This window comes from Vicia villosa, linkage group LG1 (assembly GCF_029867415.1).
Source record: "Vicia villosa cultivar HV-30 ecotype Madison, WI linkage group LG1, Vvil1.0, whole genome shotgun sequence".
NCBI lineage: Eukaryota > Viridiplantae > Streptophyta > Magnoliopsida > Fabales > Fabaceae > Vicia > Vicia villosa.
Window position 1 is genome coordinate 208,190,133 of NC_081180.1, and position 14,074 is coordinate 208,204,206.

General features: G+C 37.4%; 1 protein-coding gene and 1 non-coding gene across 2 annotated transcripts in view; one reads left to right on the top strand and one right to left on the bottom strand.

The window, feature by feature from the left end:
* Window positions 1-13,426, bottom strand: part of LOC131593824 (uncharacterized) — a 42,775-nt gene extending 29,349 nt beyond the window's left edge. The window contains exons 1-3 of the mRNA XM_058866205.1: window positions 12,989-13,426; window positions 12,839-12,916; window positions 11,382-11,510 (exon numbers count right to left, since the gene is read on the bottom strand). The gene's annotated coding sequence lies outside the window, so the exon portion shown is untranslated. The remainder of the gene's footprint in view (window positions 1-11,381; window positions 11,511-12,838; window positions 12,917-12,988) is intronic.
* LOC131645367 (small nucleolar RNA R71) lies at window positions 4,562-4,668 on the top strand. The gene has a single exon (XR_009296995.1). It is a non-coding gene; the product is annotated as a small nucleolar RNA R71 (small nucleolar RNA).
* Window positions 13,427-14,074: the final 648 nt, after the last annotated feature.

The window sequence follows — 14,074 nt, forward strand, 5'->3', positions numbered from 1 at the left end:
CCATTTTTTCGTTCGCTCTTTATAGATTTTGGCGTTTTCGTAAGCGTCTTGTCTAAGTTCTTCTAATTCGTTTATGTCTAGAAGTCGTTTCTCACCAGCGGCAGTGTAGTTTAGGTTTAAGTTCTTAATGGCCCAATAGGCTTTATGTTCTAACTCTACTGGTAGGTGGCATGATTTTCCATAAACGAGTTTGAATGGGGTAGTTCCTATTGGAGTTTTGAAAGCTGTTCTATAAGCCCATAAAGCTTCATTTAGCTTGGTTGACCAATCTTTCCTAGATATAGCAACAGTTTTCTCCAATATTTGTTTTATTTCGCGGTTAGATACTTCTACTTGACCGCTTGTTTGTGGATGGTATGGTGTGGCTATTCGATGATTTACTCCATATTTTCGAAGGAGTTTCTCAAGTATTCTTGAAATGAAATGGGAACCACCATCGCTAATTACCAATCTTGGCACACCGAACCTAGGAAAGATGACGTTTTTGAAAAGTTTAATAACTACTCGTGTATCGTTTGTAGGAGAAGCAATAGCTTCTATCCATTTTGAAACGTAATCGACGGCTACGAGTATATATTGATTTCCAAACGATGACGGAAACGGTCCCATGAAGTCTATTCCCCAGACGTCAAATATTTCTACTTCAAGAATGCCTTTTTGAGGCATTTCATCGCGTCTTGAAATGTTTCCAGTTCGTTGGCATCTATCACAGCTTAGTACAGCAAAATGGACGTCTTTCCACAGGTTGGGCCAGAAAAGTCCAGATTGAAGGATTTTGGCGCAGGTTCTAGATGTGCTATGGTGTCCTCCACACGGTGCAGAATGACAATGTGTTATTATGCTTCTTATCTCTTCCTCGGGTACACAACGTCTAAAGATTCCATCGGGGCCTCTTTTGAAAAGGAGTGGGTCGTCCCAATAGTAATGTTTTAGGTCATGGAAGAATTTCTTCTTCTGTTGGTAGCTTAGATCAGGAGGAAGCACACCAGCAGCTAGGTAATTTACGAAATCTGCATACCAAGGTGCGTCAGATCGGGCTAAAGCTATTTCAGCTAATTTCTCGGTTTCAGAGTTTGGACGGTATGGTTCGAATTCATTTGCTTCTAATTGGGCGATGAGTCTTTCATAAGGGAAATCATCGTCAATTGGTACTTGTTCGGGTTTTAGATTTTCCAATCGAGAGAGGTGATCTGCTACGACATTTTCAGTGCCTTTCTTATCTTTAATTTCCAGGTCGAATTCTTGTAGTAACAAGATCCATCTCAAAAGTCTTGGTTTAGCGTCCTTTTTGGTTAGGAGGTACCTAATGGCGGCGTGGTCAGTGTATATGATTATTTTGGCTCCTACCAGGTAAGAACGGAATTTGTCTAATGCGAATACGACAGCTAATAATTCTTTTTCTGTCGTGGCATAATTCATCTGAGCTTCGTCTAGGGTTCTACTCGCATAATATATGACATGTAGTTTCTTATCCTTTCTTTGTCCTAGAACGGCTCCTACAGCATAATCACTTGCGTCACACATTATTTCGAAAGGCTCATTCCAGTCGGGAGGTTGCATAATTGGCGCAGAGATCAATGCTTGTTTAAGCGTTTGAAATGCTTCAGTGCATTTATCGGTGAAAATAAATTCGGCGTCTTTCATGAGTAGTTCAGTTAAGGGTTTGGTTATTTTAGAGAAATCCTTAATGAAGCGTCGGTAAAAACCAGCATGTCCCAGAAAACTTCTTATTTCTCTAACGGTTTTGGGAGGTTGAAGGTTTTCGATAATTTCGATTTTTGCTTTATCAACTTCGATTCCTCTATCGGATACGATGTGTCCAAGTACAATTCCTTGTCGAACCATGAAATGGCATTTTTCCCAATTAAGGACTAGGTTTACGCTTACGCATCGTCTAAGCACCATTTCAAGGTTTTCTAAACATGTTTCAAAACTTCCTCCACAGACAGAGAAGTCGTCCATAAAGACCTCCATTATTCCATCTAGGAAGTCGGCAAATATTGCCATCATGCATCTTTGGAAGGTCGCGGGTGCATTGCAGAGTCCAAAAGGCATTCGTCTATAAGCGAATGTACCATAAGGACAGGTGAATGTGGTCTTCTCTTGGTCGTCAGGGTGGATAGGAATTTGGAAAAATCCGGAGTATCCATCCAGATAACAAAAATGTGAGTGTTTAGCTAGGCGTTCGAGCATTTGATCTATGAAAGGTAAAGGGAAATGGTCTTTTCGGGTAGCTTTATTTAGCTTCCTATAGTCAATGCACATCCTCCATCCAGTTTGGGTACGTTGTGCTACAGATTCTCCTTTTGCGTTAGTGATTACAGTGACTCCTCCTTTCTTTGGTACGACGTGAACAGGGCTAACCCATTTACTATCGGATATAGGATATATTATTCCGGCTTCTAGCAGTTTTTGGATTTCCTTTTTAACCACATCGCTCATAATAGGATTTATTCGCCTTTGATGTTCCCTAGAGGTTTTACTATCGTCTTCGAGCATAATGCGGTGCATACACAGAGAAGGGCTTATACCTTTCAGATCTGATATGTTGTATCCTAAAGCGGTAGGGTATTTTCTTAGGACATTAAGTAATTTTTCAGTCTCGGTTCGTCCTAAGTTGGCGTTCACTATAACTGGTCGGTTTAGTTCTTCGTCTAGAAATTCGTATCTAAGATCGGTAGGAAGTGTCTTCAGCTCTATAGCAGGTTTCTTAGGTCCAGGTATAGGATCAGGGGTTAAAGCTAAGCATTCACTCAGGTGGTTATCTTGATATTCCTCACGCCAGTTGTCATCTTCAAAAATTGGCGGCATAGGAATTCTTAGGATTTCGGTTTCCTTATTTGGTTCGGATTTTATTTCCTTGACACACTCGTCGATTATGTCAGCAGAACAGCATGTGTCAATTATAGAAGGTGCTTTTAGGAATTGGGAAAGGATAAATTCTATTTTCTCTTCTCCTACTTCGAAAGTAAGCTTTCCTCGCTTTACATCTATAATTGCACCAGCGGTCGCTAAAAATGGTCTTCCTAAAATGATCGGGATGTTAGAATCTTCTTGGATATCCATAATGATGAAGTCAGTTGGGATGTAGAATTGACCTACACGAACAGGGATATTCTCTAACATTCCTACAGGATATTTAACTGAACGGTCTGCTAGTTGAAGAGACATTCTTGTTGCTTTAAGCTCACCTAGATTGAGTTTCTTACAGGTTGAAAGAGGCATCAAACTAACACTAGCTCCTAAATCGCACAAGGCTTTCTCTATGATGGTTTTTCCAATTACGCAGGGTATAGAGAAACTACCAGGGTCTTTCAGTTTTGGAGGCATGTTGTTTTGGATGATAGCGCTACATTCAGCGGTAAGCGTTATAGTTTCGTTATCCTCGAGTTTCTTTTTGTTTGATAAGATTTCTTTTAAGAACTTAGCGTACGAAGGCATCTCAGTTATGGCTTCTGTGAATGGTATGGTTATGTTTAATTGCTTCAGAAGTTCTACAAATCTTTTAAATTGCGCTTCGGTTTTTGATTTGGCTAATCTTTGAGGGTAAGGAATTGGTGGCTTATAAGGTGGTGGTGGAACATAAGGTTTCTCTTTTTCGGGTTCCACTTCGTTATTGTTCTCATCAGTCTTAGCAGTTTGTTCGTCGGTTGTTTTCTTTTGGGTTTCCTTTGGCTCTTGTTGTGACATGGGTACGTTTTGGGTTCTAGGATCTATGGGTCCATCGTAATTAGTTCCACTTCGTAGTGTTATCGCGTTCGCATGTCCTTTAGGATTAGGTTGTGGTTGAGCAGGAAACGTGCCAGCAGGGGCAGCAGTAGGTGCTTGTTGTTGAGCTACTTGTGAGATTTGAGTTTCTAACATTTTGTTATGCGTAGCTAAAGCATCTACTTTGTTCGATAGTTGTTTTAGTTGCTCGCTATTGTGGATGTTTTGATTCAGGAAGTCTTTATTGGTTTGTTGTTGGGAAGCTATGAAGTTCTCCATCATGATTTCTAGGTTTGACTTCCTAGGGGTGTTTTGAGCAGCTACAGGCGCTTTTTGGTAGCCAGGTGGTACAGCAGGTGCTTGTCCAGGCGCGTACAACGCATTGTTGTTCTTATAAGAAAAGTTCGGGTGGTTTTTCCATCCAGGGTTGTACGTGTTAGAATAAGGGTTTCCTTGAGCGTAATTTACTTGATCAGATGGGACTCCAGTCAAGAGTTGGCATTCAGCAACTACATGCCCAGTCAATCCACAAATCTCGCAGTTAGGTGCTACAGCGGCAGCGGTGGCTGAAGGAGTGATGGTCAAATTCTCGATCTTTTGAGTTAAAGCGTCTACTTTAGCGTTAACGCGGTCTATACCACTAATTTCGTACATTCCTCCTTTGGTTTGGGCTTTCTCTAGAGCGGCGCGTTCTCCTCCCCATTGGTAATGGTTTTGTGCCATGTTCTCTATGAGTTTGTATGCTTCATCATGGGGTTTGTCCATTAATGCTCCGCCAGCAGCGGCATCTATAGTCATTTTAGTGTTATATAAGAGACCACCATAAAAGGTATGGATGATCAGCCATGGTTCGAGTCCATGATGAGGGCATATTCTAAGCATGTCCTTGTAACGTTCCCAAGCTTCGAAAAGCGATTCGTTATCTTTCTGGGTAAATCCGTTGATTTGACCTCTAAGCATAGCAGTTTTGCTAGGCGGAAAGTATCTTGCTAAGAATACTCTCTTCAATTCGTCCCACGTAGTTATGGAATTGGAAGGCAGGGATTGAAGCCACGCTCTCGCTCTATCTCTCAAGGAGAAAGGGAAAAGGCGTAATCGAATAGCTTCGGAACTAACGTTGTTGGCTTTGATAGTGTCGGCGTATTGCACGAACACAGATAAATGGAGATTGGGGTCGTCTACAGGGCTTCCAGAGAATTGATTCTGTTGAACAGCTTGGACCAGTGAAGGTTTCAGTTCGAAATTGTTCGCTTCAATCGCAGGTGGTGCGATACTTGAATGCGGTTCAGCGCGTGAAGGAGCGGCATAGTCTCTAAGAGGACGAATAGCAGCCATCTCTAACTTCGGGGTGATTTGATTGATTTGATCAGTAAAAATCAATTCCTGATTTATCGGAATTTCTGCTACTTCGGGAAGGTTGCGAGCTCGACGTTTAACGTTAATGAAACGTTCGATCTCGTTAATTCGTTGTATTAAGTCTCCTCCTTGTGAACGAGTATTTGGCATACAATCGTTCAAAAAGAAAGGGAAGAATTATCCTAGTCTCTACGGTGTAACAGTGAGTTACGATATCGACTTAAATAGTCCCCGGCAACGGCGCCAAAAACTTGATCGCGACTTTACGTGTCTATAAATCTGGTAACTGCAAGTGCACAGTCGTGTCGTGTAGTTTTAAAAGATATCGAATCCACAGGGACTATGAATCGATCTACCGTTATCTAAGGTTACTATGTAAAGCTAGGAGTACTAAAATTTCGATTGTTCCTAAGGGAAAGTGATTGTGAGAGAATAAAGAATAATAATAAAAGACAGGTATCAGTATGTATTTCGTTTAACTACAGGAAATCCGAAGGTCCATTGGCTTTTGCATAATCAAATTAAAAATCTTTACTAATTCAATTGATTAAAAATCCTCGTCTCAAACTTTCGCTCTGTTGAGTCAGACTACTATCCTAATCCTAATGTACGCTTTCGCCATCCCATTAGATTTTAGAAGAGCTTTTTGGAAACAATGTAATTAATAAAATGCCTATTTTATGAGGTCGTTATCTATTTAAATCTCCTAATCTCAAACTTTCGCTCTGTTGACTCGGAGCAAGCTAATACCCCTAACGTACGCTTTCGCCATCCCGCTCGAGTGTAAAAACAATTTTTGAAAATAAATAAGTTCCAATTAGTTTTAATACGCTTTCGCCATCCTTAAAACTAATGTCCTATGTCTACTATCCAGTTAAAGATCTCAAACTTTCGCTCTATTGATTTTAACCTTTGACCGTCCTAATCCCTCAAACTTTCGCTCTATTGGTTTTAAGACTTACTAATTAAACTAGACATATAAACCAAAAATAAGTGATAATTAATAAAACATAATTTAAGCCAATTTATTTCGGATCCCTACGGTTAACTTACTTTACATACCGACACCTTTAGTATTTTAGCCAGACATATTAATACGATTAAACATACATAAATCGGTTCGGTTCATAATAATAAGCATATTAAATGGCATATAATATATCATGCAAATAAATAATATAAATAAGGCGGTAAATAAAAACCTGAATTAAAATAAATCTGAATTGAATTGAATCTTGAAGTATTCGAACTTCCACCACAGGTTGGCTGGATCGTTCTTCGGAATTTAAATGGCAGAAAATAAAAACAAGGAAATAAAGCGATAAATCTAACGTAAGGCTAGATCTATGAAAAGTTCACAACAATTTCCAGTGTAGAAATCGTTGTGAGAAAATAGACGGTTAAATGAAAACAGAATAAGGAAAAGCAGTTCGCGGTACAATTTCGGCAGCACTTCGTTGGCAGGAAATCGGACCGTTTGGACTGAAGTGACTGCCTCTATTTATAGGTGAGGCTTTGCAGTTGCTTTGCGTGAAAAACGGAACTTTTTGCAGACCGGGACTTGGAGACGTGGGTCTCCGTTTCTTCAGGAAGACTTGAGACGTGCGTCTCAAGTGGAGAAAATCTAGGGCAGTTGGAGACGGGCGTCTCTTCTTGGTGACGTGGCTGAAGAGAACGTGGAGACGTGCGTCTCCACTTGCTTGCAGGTCTGGGCTACGCGCCTTTTGATTCATGGTGGGCTGAATATCTCTTTTGGGCCTTCTGGGTCCTAATTGCACCCTTCTTTCACTTCAGCACTCCCTTTTCATCTTTTAGGCATAAATATTGGTCATTTAAGCTCAATTTTCTTTCCTTTTCGCAAATAGTCGTAATTGAAGTGTAAAACCTGAAATAAAGCAAATACACGCGTAATATCATAATAAATTAACATAATAAACGGAAAATGCTATAAATATCTATGGATTTTAGGCTAAATATACGATATAAAATCGTGTTATCACCATCTGTGAAAGACCCAAGCTTGGTCATTCCAGAAGTTGTTGACCCACCAGTAGTTGAAGGCCCTTCTGCTCCCAGGAATCTAGCTGCCATCCTTCAGGCACTTGAAAATGGAGACTCGGAAATTCCTGCTGCAGAATATGGAGATGCTTCTATGCAAGAAGCAGATGCTGAAGATCATGTTGCTAAAACTGTTCATGTTGAGGAAATCCCTGCAAATGATCTATCTATGGAGGCGGCAGATCAACATGTTATTCCTGTGGTTGAAAGCGGTGAAGCTTCTTCTGGTGAACCTTCTCGTCTTGCAAGGACTCTAGAAGAAATTCAGAAGAGACAGGATGAGCAAAGCTCACTCAATGATCAGTATAGTGCTTTCATGGTGAGGCAAGAAGGACACAACAATATGGTTCAAGAGATGCTGACCAAGATCTTGTCAAGACTAGGGCCATCTTAGATTGAGTCTGTGTTGTTTCTTTCTTCTCGTTGCATCTGTCTTTGTGCATCTAATCTTTCTTATCTTCATGTACTTCTGTACCTGCTGTTTGAACTTTAATGAAATCATCTTCTTCCTCCGTGTGTTTCGTTGGTTTATCTCTGAATCTTTTTGCTTTTTGATGATATGACAAAAAGGGGGAGAAGATAAATGATAAATGATTTGATTAATCTATCAGTTGCTGGGTAAAGCTCCCACACATTTACTAACAAGAACTGCAAGTTCTATATGGTTTAAGTGTTTTGCAGGTATAAAGAAGTGAAGAAAATCTTCAAAGCAAACACAAGAAGCAAAACCATGGAAACTGAAGCAAGCCGAGTGCTGTCAAGCTTCAGAAATAAGAAGCACTGATAATAGAATTTGATCCATATTTTGTCTATTTTGATCTGACAAAATTCTATTTGCTCTGATACATTATTTTAGCCTATATGGCTCTGACACATATAATGTTATAGCTCTGATACATATAATGTGTTAGAATATACATTTTATGCTCTGACTCGTTCATGCTGACTTTTGTCGTTTAGTTTTTGTTCTGTAACATTTCAGGATGTAGAGATGCTCTGATGATGCTCTGGTACATTCAACAATGTTCTGATACAAATCTAGCATGAAGTGATGTTGGTAGAAATTCAAGCTCTGAAGCTATCCGAGGGAAGCAGAAATTCAAAGCTATGAATGTTCTAAAGATCCAGAAAACTCAAGTTCTGAAGCTGTCCTAAATGGAAGCAGAAATCAGAAGCTGTGAATGTTCAGAAGATCAAAGAAATTCAAGTTCTGAAGCTGTCCTGAATGGAAGCAGAAATCAGAAGCTGTGAATGTTCAGAAGATCAAAGAAATTCAAGTTCTGAAGCTGTCCTAGATGGAAGCAGGAATCAGAAGCTGTGAGTGTTCTAGGGATCTAAAGAAATTCTAGTTCTGAAGCTGTCCTATGGAAGCAGAAGTCAGAAGCTATGAATTCTCTAAAGACAGAAGCTTATATGATCGTCTCTACCGAAATAATCAGGGAAGTCTTTTATTAAAGTTCTTCGAGTATTTATTTCAGGGGGAGATTATTTATCTCAGGGGGAGATTGTTAATCTCAGGGGGAGACATATTCATATGCTTATGCTATAGCTGTGTAATTTGTCTTTTGCCGTCTATTCTTTCTGATCGCAAATTCATATCATTTATATATGTTTTTGTCATCATCAAAAAGGGGGAGATTGTTAGAACAAGATTTGTTCTGATCAATTATCTTAGTTTTGATGATAACAATAATATGAATTTTGCTTAAGATAATATGGTACTCTAATCCAATGCAATTTCCCTTTCAGGAAATATATAAAGAGTACGCATAATTCAGCGCTCAGAAGCTTTGTCTCAAGGGTTCAGCATGCAACATCAGAACATGGTCTGGCAAGACATCAGAAGATGGTCGAAGCAGAATCAGAACATGGGTCTATGGAAGCATCAGAAGAACAAGAGAACAGAAGCACTGAAGTTCTGATGGTATCACGCTCAGAAGCACTTCAAGGTCAGAAGATCAGAAGATGATATGCACCAAGCTGTTTGACTCTGATGATATTCAAACGATGTATTCACAAACATCAGATCAGAAGAAAGTACAAGTGGCAAGCTACGCTGACTGACAAAAGGAACGTTAAAAGCTACTAAAGGCTACGTCAGTAGACACAGCGTGAACAAGGCTCGAGGTAGTTGACAAAAGCGTATAACATTAAATGCGATGCTGTACGGAACACGCAAAGCATTAAATGCACTCAACGGTCATCTTCTCCAACGCCTATAAATATGAAGTTCTGATGAGAAGCAAGGTTAACGATTCTGCACCAAAACAACTCATATCAAACTTGCTGAAACGCTGTTCAAATCTAAACTCAGAATCTTCATCTTCATCAAAGCTCACTACATTGCTGTTGTAATACATTAGTGAGATTAAGCTTAAACGTTAAGAGAAATATCACAGTTGTGATTATCGCTTTTAAGAAGCAATTGTAATACTCTTAGATTGATTACATTAAGTTGTAAGGAACTAGAGTGATCGTGTGGATCAGAATACTCTAGGAAGTCTTAGGAGTGAACTAAGCAGATTGTAACTAGAGTGATCGTGTGGATCAGTAGACTCTAGAAAAGTCTTAGAGGGTATCTAAGCAGTGTTCCTGGAGTGATCAGTGTGTGATCAGAAGACTCTGGAAGACTTAGTTGCTGACTAAGTGGAAAACCATTGTAATCCGTGCGATTAGTGGATTAAATCCTCAGTTGAGGTAAATCATCTCTGCGGGGGTGGACTGGAGTAGTTTAGTTAACAACGAACCAGGATAAAAATAACTGTGCAATTTATTTTTATCTGTCAAGTTTTTAAAGCTACACTTATTCAAACCCCCCCTTTCTAAGTGTTTTTCTATCCTTCAAATGACACGTTGCTCCAACCATAAAGACATTTCAATAAATAAAGACGAATGGTGAATGACAATTTAGAGAAATTTTTGCAACCCGGATACAAGTCTTGTTTGGCTTCTTCGACTAGATTGTAGAACTTTTTTGCATCTTCGTTGAGGCCTACACTTTCTTCATTTTCCTCTTGTACAACGTCTCTAAATCTTTCATGCAATAATCCACCGATATCGTCAATTTGATCCTCTTCATGATTCATATTATTATCATTAAGATCACCAGGTTTTGGTTTCTTCTCACCATGTCGAACCCAAACATCATATCCTTTTTGAAATCCAAATGCGATTAAATGATTTCGTACTTCATTCCTTGTAAACCAGTTGCTATTATAACATTTTGAACAAGGACACGAAATCTCTTTCCCGCGGGGTTTTCCTTTGTTGTCTGCATAATCTAAAAAAAAATCAAGACCATTTTGGTACTCTATACTTGCGGGATTTAACTTTGTCCATTCCTTGTCCATCAAGTTTACGAAGAGACTACCATATATGTCAATAAAAAGTATAAGCACAAGACTAATTAAACAAAAACACAAAGGTGCAAAAACTTATTCTCAAAAAATTACAATTAAATAAGTGTTATATATTATAGTTTAAAATTGCAGTAGTGAGTATATTGGATATCTAAAACAATTTTCATAAATATTAGAATTGACTTATGAGAGAATGAACTAGGGTTATTTTTCAAGAGTATGTCAAAATATCTAATATATCTTAGAATTCATGTAGGGAAATATGTCTTATGTTTTGGCCCTACTTCTAATAAAAAATAATTCAATTGGTATGTCACACTCACACAACTCTAATATTAAATTGAAAATAATATTATTTCATATTATCATCTCTCTCATATCATATCATCTTATCTTTTATTTATTTTTTATTAATTTCTCTTACAAATCACACTAAAGTCCTTATTCTCTCTTTTATTTAAATTATTGGTGGGGGTGGTAAGTACTATGTCCTCCTACAATCCAAAGAATTGCTACTTAAAAGATATCAGATCCTAAAATGCAAGTTTTGTTCTCTCTCTATAAAAAGCAATGTGGTACAAAACTAATGGGGTCAATGGACCATACTTTGTGAAAAAGAAATATGTAAGAAATTATCTAGTAAATTCAAGCACATTAGTTTATAGATACAATCCAAACACACATGGCAGACTTAAGTCAAAAGACTAAACAAGAAAAAGATGTAAGAAATTATTATTCTCAAACTCGGCACATGAAAATATATTCATACAAGAAGCATGTGAACTTTATCACCCACTAACAGGGAAAAAACATGATTATTATGTAAAATGGATCTCTTTTCAATATACTTGGTATGGGATACACTAAGAGTTGTAGCAGAAAGAGTTAAACTTTACAAACCTGGTATAATGTTAGTTGGGCAGAAAGAGGTGTAGCTTTAATTTGTAGGGTCTAAACTTTAAGCTCTAGATCATGTATATAACAAGCATTTCTTTTGATCGAGCAGCAGATGTAGATTCGCAAAGTATTCTATTTATAGCAACAGAATCAAAAAGCAAGAAATGAGTAATTTTGAAAGGAAAAATAGAAATGCTATGAACAAATAAAAGGTATGCTTGTATTTGTACAAAATCAACTTAGTTAATTAATAAATGAACTAAGATTGTTAGAAACATAGATGTTAAGTTTTGTCTTAAACTTAGACAAGTGTTTCACTTATTTCATCAATAGATTAACTGAGCTAGTTCAAGCCAGCTCATTCGAAATTAGCTGAATACGCAATAAATAAGATAAATTTATAAATTTATAAAATTAGCTATTTCAAATTACATTACAAAAAATGTCCAATGATACAGAAAACTCCAACTTGGAGTAAATGGAGATGCATAAGCCCCCTCATCTAATAACTTCAACACCCCACTCTAAACTCAATACAAGTTCCATACATGCATGTATTTTGAATCCTAATTCCATTAGTTCTCTCAACATCATTCCTATTCAATTTTATTAATAGTTCTCTCAACATCATTCCTATTCAATTTTATTAATATACTTATAGTACAGACTAATGCCACCATTTAGTACACGATTTTTAAGAGACAACTAATTCGCACAAGATCGGAGCGTTGTTGATGCCCGCTAAAGAATGTAACAACTCTGAGGATAGGCCATAGCAAACCAAAATGGTAGTGTGAATAGCTTGAAGCAGAACAAAACTACATCGTGGATAGGCCCACCTGACCGAAAATCTCACTGCACTAAAACAAACAGAAACAACAAACTCCACTGGCTGCTGCAAACCAAAAACTTCATTGGCTGCTTGATGACTCATTGAAATAAATATACTAATTATTTCTCCCATTGCCTATCTCCCTCAAACCTACCTACATTTTTGATATAAATATGCATACAATTTCATTGATAAATTCACTAGACCTTCTAAACAAAACATCTAGACTATGTAGTAGAGAGTATGAAACTCATAACATCAAATGCTAGTTTCATTCATTAGAACTAGTAAGTCTCATTCATTCACACTTGATTTTTAAATTCATATTAAGTTGATAGTGTTTTATATAAATAATACATCATTTGAAATCCTTGAAAAGAAACACTAAAATTACACAATTATTTGGAACCACCTCTTATATATAATATGCAGAATTACAAACACACCTGCACATGTCATCATCTGACAGAAAGTAGATAGATCAAGGACAAAGAGAGAATCAAAAGATTTTACACAAAGAACACAAATAACACATTTATCAAGTAAGTTCATATCACAGATCTTAAAATAAAATACATGTAACAACTAATACAAACAATTTTGAGTTCTGTTCAGAATATAGTATCACCTTTTTACCAGGATGAATCAAAAACTCCACACTGTTGAAAACCCGCACACTGTTAGTATCACATACGCAAATTGATACCTAGTAAAAAGAAACAGTTAGATTTGTATGCAGAGAAAAGAGAAAATTGAAGGAGAGCATTTACACACATACACAAGTTGAATGAGAGCTTGTAATAGAAGGGAGCTTTAGATGGGGCGACCAATCCTACAAAGGAGAAGAAAGAGAAGCTTGTGTGCTGAAGAAATGGTTGGGGTTCGGTTTGTGAGAACCTCCTACGAATAATATATGGGTAGGGTTAGATTTGGGATGAAGAAGAAAAGGTTTAGATTTGGGATGAATAATATATGGGTTAGGGTTGGATTTGGGATGAAGAAGAAAAGGGTTAGGGTTACCCAATCAAGAGTCGGATTTGGAATGAAAATTTCTTCTCTCTCGATGCAACAACCGTTTCAGAATAAATTTGGGAGGGAACCGATAAACATTTTCTTTTCTCTCGGTGAAAAATCCGTGCTTCAGGTTTGGGAGGGAAAGTGAAAATTCAGAAAATAGGTTTCGGAGCGAATAATTATCATTCAGGTTTGGGAGGTAACAGTGAAACCTCTGTAAAAAAATACTCCCGCTCAAGACATTTTTCAGGGAGGGAGCGAATAATTATTGGTGATCTCAATTCGATTCCCACTGAAGACATTTTTAATAAAAAATTTGTTTTAGTGATACTTATGAGAACGGTGGTAAATAATTGATATTTAATTAAAATAATTAAAACTTATATTAGAACTGTTCTAACATGTTGTTAATGAGAGTTGTTCTCTACAAGAACAGTTTTATGCCGTTATAGAAAATTTTAAAAAAATATATAAGCTACAGCAACAAAATATAAAGGTTGTTGCCTATTATTCTCTATGGGAACAGTATTTTTACCTCTCAAAAATTAGGCGTTGCTATAGGGTAAAAATGTTGTAGTGATATAAATATGAATTTTCCATTTGGAAGCAGTTGAGTTGCATCCCTATTCCTTTGTCATAATCAAGTTAGACAATTTTTTCATAATAACTTAATGGGTTAATAGTAGTTTACCTCTGTAATATGCGCGTGTTTCGGTTTATCTCCCACCGTTGTCAAAGGCATGTTTTGGCAACGGTTTTTTTTTTAAAAAAAACCGTTGCCAAAAGTTAGGGAAGGGGGAAAAGTAAAATTCGCTAACATTACGGGGGAGTGAACTACTATTAACCCTAA